The 8,610-nt window shown below is 36.4% G+C and overlaps 1 pseudogene; it reads right to left on the reverse strand.

Moving 5' to 3' along the window:
- Positions 1 to 7,217: 7,217 nt before the first annotated feature.
- LOC118983207 (39S ribosomal protein L1, mitochondrial-like) lies at positions 7,218 to 8,280 on the reverse strand (annotated as a pseudogene).
- Between the last annotated feature and the right edge of the window lie 330 nt (positions 8,281 to 8,610).

An 8,610-nucleotide genomic window follows, 5' to 3' on the forward strand; every position in this document is an offset into this window, starting at 1 on the left:
CTCTTGGAGTAAAACCTCAGACAACCATTTGAGAAGAAGATACGGAACAATAATAAGGTTTGGTGTTCTTTTCCTATATTTAGTTCTCAAGGGGTTTGCTTCCCAAGACTCCACAGGGAAACTGGGCTTCACTACGTATTTACATGAAGCCTCTTTGCCTGTCTACTTGTCAATGTAATGAAATGTGGTATTACATATGCCACATATTTGAAAAATATTCTAGATGTTTAAATAAGTAGCATTTTGTAGGATAGTTTGTATTTGTTGTTTTAAAAACAACTTACTTAACCCTTTTAACTATCCTGAAAATTTTGCCAAGCATATATATTTTATCTCCATTTTAGAGGAAGAAACTGAGACCCAGGACTACAGAGTTTACTAATGAAAAAAATGAACTAGAACCTGTATCTCCTCCCCCAGCTTAATAGTCTAGGTATTAATTTTCCCAGGAGTTCACTTGGACAACTGTCAAATCTGGGGCAGAAAGCCTTCTCCACTTTATCAAAACAGATAACAAAATGTTGCTCATGTATTTGTATGTATCCTTCACAGAACAATAATCAACCCAAGACCATTCCAAATGAGTCAGCAAGCCAAGGTAGACACCAGGAAGAAATGAACAAGCTAACATGCTTTTGAGGAACTGTCATGGTTTAAGTTCAGCATCAGGCAGGTCCAAGAGAAGGAGGAGCTTGTCATAACAGCTGGTAGAAGGCAGATAGGTAATAAGAAGGCCAATTTCACCATACCACATCACCTCCATTCTAGTTACAATGGCCCCAAAAGAAAGTATTTATGCAACTTCTTGCCTATTAAAGATAATTAATCTATTATTCTTTCAGATGAAATATTACCATAGCCCAGACTGATTTTTATAAGGAAGTTGAACTTGGGTGTGAATTACGCTTTATACGGTCTTCTCACCATATATCTTGACCAATATGCCTACATTTTCTTGTCCTCCTATAAAATGAGTGATTTACATTGTTTCCTCTAGCTCTATATCCACGTCATAGACTTTTATACAGTTCCTTGACCTGTGGTCTACGGTGTAGGTTGAATAGTGATGCCACATGTGTCTCCACAGTAGCTGATATCATAATTAGGCAGGGATTTACATGCTAATACTAGACAAACTAAGTTATCCAGTTAAATATTTAGAGTTCAACTTACTAGATAGGTCACAAATGTAACCTAGACAGCCATCATCTTTGGTATGATTGTGAGGAATAGTAAGGGACATGTTTCAAAACTGTCTTTTAGGCAGGCTTTTTCTAAAAAATAAAAGGAATATAGAAGAAGATCATTTATTTTCTGACTAGTGCTGACACACTAATTTCTATAAACAAATAAAAATCAACATAAAGACAAGGTAGACCACCACAATCGGACAATCAATGCCGGCTTGTGGAATCACAGGTCAATAGAAAAGAAAATCAAACAGAACAAAGACACAAACTACTCCAAATGTTTTATTTTCCTCTTCTATTTGAAAGAAAGCAGAGATGAGAGTCCAAGTCTCAAAATGGCCTTTTGTTTATACTACCAGAAGCAAAACACTAATCAATTAGTTTTCTATATCTTAGAGGGCAAAAGGACATTGCGGTTAATGAAGGTCAGTCTCCAGGGATGCAGAAAATGAAGTCCCAGGAAGTGCAGTGGTGCTCAAAATTGCATAGAATTGGTTCCCAGAAAGAAACTTCACACTCTCTATCTCAAAAATTCAAGTATAGTGAAATGTTTCCCACTGTACTGTGTGCATAGTTTTCTGTATCAGGCTAACAGATTTTTCCAATAATAGTCCTTGAGATTTTTATGGCTACTTCCCACACTGAGTGTGACCAAGTGCCTTGTGTTGCTCAATGACACTAATGCATACAGGACACAGAGACTTTAAACCTGCTTGTGCACAGGGGCATTTTCATTTTTGTGCATTTGGAATCTCCTGGACTCAAGGGAATAGGCCCAAGCTAATTTGCCAGCTGATGAAAAAATGGAGGCAGAGATGTTCTTGTCACAGTCACCCCTAGAATCCTAGCTGACCCACAAATGGTCTGAAGTGCCTGAGTCCAACTGAGATGTGCAGAAGAGGCTTAGCTGAGCTCTGCCCACACGTTCATGAGTCAGTGAAAGAGTTGGCATTTTAAACCAGTAGATTTTGATCTACTAAAATAGTACAAAATCTACAGTTATACTCAGTGAATGGCACCATCCAACCAGTTACAGACACCTTGATTCCTCGCTCTCCCTCACCATTACCCTCCTCATTAAACTAAGCATCCAGCCCCTATCCTACTTCATAACTGACTTATTCTGACTCATAAATGTATTGCTCCTTTCCTCATCACTTCTCTGCCTCTATCCCAGCCCATGATACAATGATCTCTTGCCTGCTTTTTTTTTTTGTCACAGTCTCCCATCGGGTAGTTCTCTCTCCATTCCTGCTAGCATCCAACTCATCTTCTACTCTATAGGCAAGAGTATGTCCTACAATTCCTAACTGACAATAATACCCCTTGTTTAAAATGATTACATAAATTAAAAATAAGTGATATGGAAAAAAATGATTAATGGCCTTCCATTATCCTTAAAATAGAAGTCAGACTTTATATCACAGTGAGACAAATACACTGCTGTTTTTCTTTTTAGTACGGAATCTGCCTTCCAAAATTGAAATTGCAGCATTTGGTCCTCCCGACTGGAGATGACATCTTCCAAAATGCTCATGTGGCCAAGTTCTCAACAACGAAATGCACACAATTTCATGCCAGTTCCTTGACAGGAAATTATGTGTTGTCCACCTCATCTCTTTTTCCTGCAAGGGAAGCTAGATCTGTGGTGCAGGTGAGCTAACTTGGACTATAGGATCACAGAGACAGCACCCTAGGGGATGAGCGGGCCACAAGAGAAAAGGGCCTTGGGTCTCCGATGGCCTGGTAGAACGAAGCTGCCTATCCTCACTAGAACCCTGACCTTTCTTAGCATGAAAGAGAAATAAGCTTCCATCATATTTGATATTTTGTATATGAGGTCTGTTTTTAGGGTTTTTTAGTTTGTGGCCTAATTAATATATCTCACTTCCATGGATGCTGGAGTCTGGCTCTGTCACTGTCTCAGTCTCCCCTTTTTCAAATCTCCTCTTCACCCCCTGAAGCTATAGCTATCTGCTATTTACTTCCTGGAACACACCCCAGCTTTTTACCTGAATCTTTCTGTCAGTCAGTGCTTATCCATTTTTTTTTTCTCCCTCTTCATCAGACTAAATGCCACCCAGTCTGAAGCCTAAGTTTAGACTGTAGTTCTTCTACAAAGCCTTCTCTTCTTTCTTCCGACTCTGGGCTATTTTTCCCTTGAAGTGTGACTGTCATAGTCTGACTCATTCTATTATAACACAAAGCACCTTTTTTGCATTAGTTTGTCTATGACTAAACGATACATTCTGCAATTGCAAAAACCAATGCTTTTTTCATTCAGCATCATATCTCCAAATGACAGTATAGTATTGGCATTATATACAGGGTCAAGCAGAAGTAATACTTGCTTGAATGCAGTAGTTGGTAGGGTAATAATATGGGTGTAATAATTTATAGTTTTAATTTGAACATTTTACTTATAATACCATATGGTGTGCTTGAGTGTGATATTATTATACTACAGAATTACATGCTTATGTATTGTGATAAAATATTTTGTAATAAAAAGGGGTGTTATTTGTGCCAGACCTTATATATTAACTGAATAAACTAATGCAAAAGTCTTTCTTATGAAGAAATACTGGAAGAAAATATAGTTAAAATGAGCAGTGGTTATTTCTGGCTAGTGTGGGGCTATAAAATGTATTTTTACTTTGTTTATTTCAGTGTTTTCCCAACAACCTAGGCTATGCATATGTTACATTTATAATCACATAACACAATATAACAAAGCACTTTTTTCTATAATATTATGAATTGGAACCAAATACTTCCAATTTTGATTTCCATACAACCAGAGATATAAATGTTAACTATACAAAACATACTTCTCCTGATTAGTTAGGACAACAATTACATGCCCAGACTAGCAACAAGAAAATATGAAATACTGTAACTGACACCTTTGAAGTTCTGTCTCCAGACAGATGAAGACAATCAGTGTGAGCGGCTTCTCCCTCTTTCTAAGACAACTTAGTGTGTAACAAGAGATGCACTGAGGATGGTGAATGTGGACTCCATATATTCCCTTCGGCCTTGTTTGCCAATTTTTGTTTGTCCTGCTTTCCGGTTTAGTTTTCATAAAAGCTTTAAGGATTAAGGTTGTTATGCAACTGCCACTGTACTCTCTGGAGAAATTTTGAGAGAAACGTATGGCCTGATCTTAGAAAGCATTTGCATAGGATTGAATTTTTTTAATTCAAAAAATATAAGTTGCCCTATGTCCTATAGCCTCTAAAACAAAGTTGTAAGTGTGCAGTTCATGTGGATTTGAGAAAGCAGAGCATTCTTCTGGAAATACTTGCTCCTGACACGTGGAGCCAAGCGTGTAGCTCATGTTTGATTTATTTGTCAGAACAAGAGGATACTCCACTTCCCACCTTTTTGACCTTGACAGAAGATGAACTGATTGATTTGATTGGCGTGTAATCAGTTATGGATTTCTTACTGCTAAACTCATTGTTCAGGAAGGTAATGTTTCACTGCATGGAATCAAAGGAAATCTTCCTGAAAATCATCAGTTTAATGAGGGCTGGTCATTCATTCTGATGAGTTGTTCTCATTTTCTATTGGAATGAGGACAAATGTAACAGACACATTAGACAGAGAAAAGATGAGGTAAGACAAAAGCAGAAATTAATTTAATCTTTTGCTCTAGCTTCAACTACCAACATCATTCAAACCTACAACAACAACATAAAATTAATAGCTCGACATACTTTTGTATTTGAAATATGGTTCTGCAATTTAAACCAATTCACACACAAATTCAATCAGTAAAAAGTATCCATCAGTAATTGAGAACAGTTTAGTAACCAAAGAAAGGTAAACTCAGTATAATTGTATCAATCATTCTGTTGTTATAACTCAGTTGAAGAACATAAGAGCAATTGGCAAGGATGATAAAAATATTGGACATGTACATCTTAAAATATTAATTATCAACTTATTTCCAATCCCTGGTTACATGTTCAGATAAATTGCAGATCATGTGTTAATAGATAAAAGGAAGAATTATACCAATCTATTTCCTATAATCTAATTTCCTGTGTTAAAACCTTACCATATTCTATCACCAGAATGAAAAGAAATGCCATCAATTATATCTCAGTTTCTTATTCAAAGCTCTTTGATAAATTGACAATTTTTAATATAATAAATTGATTATTTCTGTGACATACATCAAAATCAGAGATCTTTTGTTTAATTTTCACTCAAAACATCTCAAGTAAAATTGAATTAACATGCAACAAAACAAAAATCTATGTTTCAGGTTTGGAAACAAGTTATTAAACATTTGATTAAATTAGATATTCAGTGTCTAATTTTCCTCTATAAAATCTTTTTCTAAAAATTTCCCTATGTGTAAACACTTCCAATATTAGGGCATATACTATTTTTAGGAGCATTCCATTTTATTCTTGGCCAATTTTATTGTTCCTTTATATCAAGTTCTAAAGTTATTTACATGTTATTTCACTTGAAACATCTATGGTGGGGAGGTCTCTATAACTAAGCTACTGATATCACAATTTTCAGATGAGGATACAGATTAAATTGTTTCATTAAAGACTAATGTTAATAAATGCAGAGTAAGGTCTAGAATGGTAGTTGGCAAACTAAATTGTGACACATGAGCAGCCTGTGTTTATATGACAAAGAATAGCTTTTGCATTAAATTGTTAGGAACAAATCAGAAGAAAAAATATCTTATGATACATGAAAATTCATGGCATTTAAATTTATATTCATAAATCAGGTTGTATTGGACAATAGTCATATTAATTTCTTCACATTTTCCCTATGGCTCTTCTCACACTACTATGATAGAGTTGAGTAGTTTAACATATTTAATATTAGCTCTTTACAGAAAAATGTGCTGAACCTTAGTCTAGAAAAATATCCACTAGAAACATAATGTAAGGTGCATGTGGATATTAAAAATGTTAGTAAGCACATTAAAAACTATGGAAACAAGTAAAATTAATTTTAGTAATTTATTTAGACCAAAATGCCTGGAATATTATCTCAACATATAATCGATACAAAGATGATAACAGCAATATTTTACATTCTTTTTTTTTCCACATTAGCTCTTTAAAATTTAGCGTGTGTTTTATATTTACAGTTCCTCTCCACTTAGACCAGCCATATTTCAGGTACCGAGTGACCACCTTTGACTGGCCACGGCCATACTGAGCACTGTAGGGTTAGATGCTAAATCTTGTATTCAGTCCGATTTTCAGCTACTAACGACATGTTTATATTTAATTGAGTTTATGTTTTCGGCCCGATGCCTTTGTTTTCCCCCTTTCCTGCTGGGTTAAGTTCTGGGTCAAGGGTGGTGGTGGACTAGCTTTGGGGGTCTTGGCTGTCAGCATATAGAAATGAGGCACTTCCCAGGATAGATAGTGTTCATGGCATTGGTGGCAAAATCCCGAGAGTGCACTTGTTCGTGTCTACCCACACTAAAGTCCTAAATTCTGGACTGAGTCCAGTCATCTAGGTGCTGCTTCTCCATCGTGGAGAAGAAATGTTACTTCTTTTGCTCTAGAGTTAATTTCGGTGTTAATGTCATCGAAGCCCAATTAGCTTTCTTGGCAGCTACAGCTCATTGTTGATTCTTATTATAGCCATGGGAAAATATCACCACTATATCTTTTTTAAAGTGTTGCAATTAAAGCCACATAAGCCTGTCTTACACTTAAGTAGGGCTTCTCCTTTCCTTTCCTTACTCGCGTGATGTGATTCAGCTCTGCTCGCATCGAACCCTGGTAGTGGACAAATAGACCCATGTTCTCCTGCTACGTAAAACCAATGTCCCTATTCCAATTTTAAAGAGAAAAAAAGGATTTTATGTTGACTTGAGTTTATATTAGTTTTGTTATAGATTTTCTGAATTATTATTGTTAAAACACCATGATCATAAAAGATAACAAAACCTGTAGCAAAAGGGGTTACTAGAAGAACTCGGAAACAGTCACTCAGGCCTTCTTAGTTCAAGCATGGTTTTTTATTAAAAAATTATAGTTTTATCATTTTCTGCCGCATCTTAATCGACATAAAAAAAAAAAAAAACTTCACAATACTACAGTTTCGGGCAGCGCCTTTGTTATTTCCTTTGGTTTCTACTTCTTTAGGCTTGATCTTTGGTAACAAACCTTCACTCTCCGAACTACAAAGGAAATCTCATACCACCAGGGGTCCCAAATCCAGCGGTCTGTGCCTACAAACTTCATCGATAACTGCTTGCAGATTGGCAGTTATCTCATCACTTGACATATTCAGTGTTGGTATTTTGAACTTGAGAAAGTTCTCCCTTTCTTCTCCTCAATTTCATGTCTAGTTTTAAATAACTCAAGCATTTGGGGGATGTCACGGCCAGTGGAATTTAGAGTACGCTTTGGAAATCTCTTCTTCAGTTTCTTCTTTAAAGGATTAAGCTCAGGCATTATTTCTGGACCAGTGACATAAAAATCTGATTGAATTTCATCATCCCAAATCTTCTGAATGAGATTAGTTCCTCCTGCGAACACAGCTCCATTTTCTTCTGCTGTTTTAATCTCTGATGCACTCCCTGCAAACACAGCTACTTGACTGATTTCTAAAACAAATGGGTCTGGCAACCTAAGAACACTGGCAAATGGCTCCACATTTTTCTGCTTCCCTAGTGCCATATCCAGTGTCCAATCAAGATAAACACCTTGTGCTGGAGTGTTTATCTTGAATTCATAAAGTCCAGAATTTTTTTAAATTAGGTAAATGACTCGCTTTCTCCAGTTCTTATATCTGCCTCGGATAGAAGTGTTTTAAAATAGACATTATCCTCAGGTTCATCTTCTATAAAGGGATATGACTTTATTTTGTCTATCTCATCTTTGTTCTCATTTGATGCTTTTTCCTGGGTACCTTTTTGTCTGTTTGTTTTATTTTCAGGCTTCCCACCAACAGCAACGTGTCTGGGGGGCACCTGGACGCATGCAGAACCAGGATGAAGAGGTGTTTAATAAGTCCTCTTGGAGAGGCTGTACCTTTCACGTATCACAGCTCAGCCAAAGTGTCTTACAGCCGCCACCGTGCTGGTCATTCCAGATTGTCAAGCACTGGTCTTTGTGAACTTGTTCTTACAGAACTGTGACTTCAGAGCGTATTTCATTTGCATAGTAATGTTTTAATGTAGAACATTAGTTCCCAGGGTTTAGGATAGAACTAAACACACTAAAATGTCTGTCATAAAGAAAATTCATTTGGTTGTCTCAGATAACACCGCATTTCCATGTGTTACAGTATCTAAGAATGTCGAAGACCCTCTGTTCTAGAATACATATCCTTCTTTTTCAATATTGTATTATTATCCATTTCCTTCCTGTTTTCACAATCAAAACCAGAGTACCATGAGGGAAGTGTAGCATCTATA

Source organism: Sturnira hondurensis, unplaced genomic scaffold (genome assembly GCF_014824575.4).
Source record: "Sturnira hondurensis isolate 20B ecotype Veracruz unplaced genomic scaffold, ASM1482457v3 Scaffold0002638, whole genome shotgun sequence".
In the NCBI taxonomy this organism is placed as follows: Eukaryota; Metazoa; Chordata; class Mammalia; order Chiroptera; family Phyllostomidae; genus Sturnira; species Sturnira hondurensis.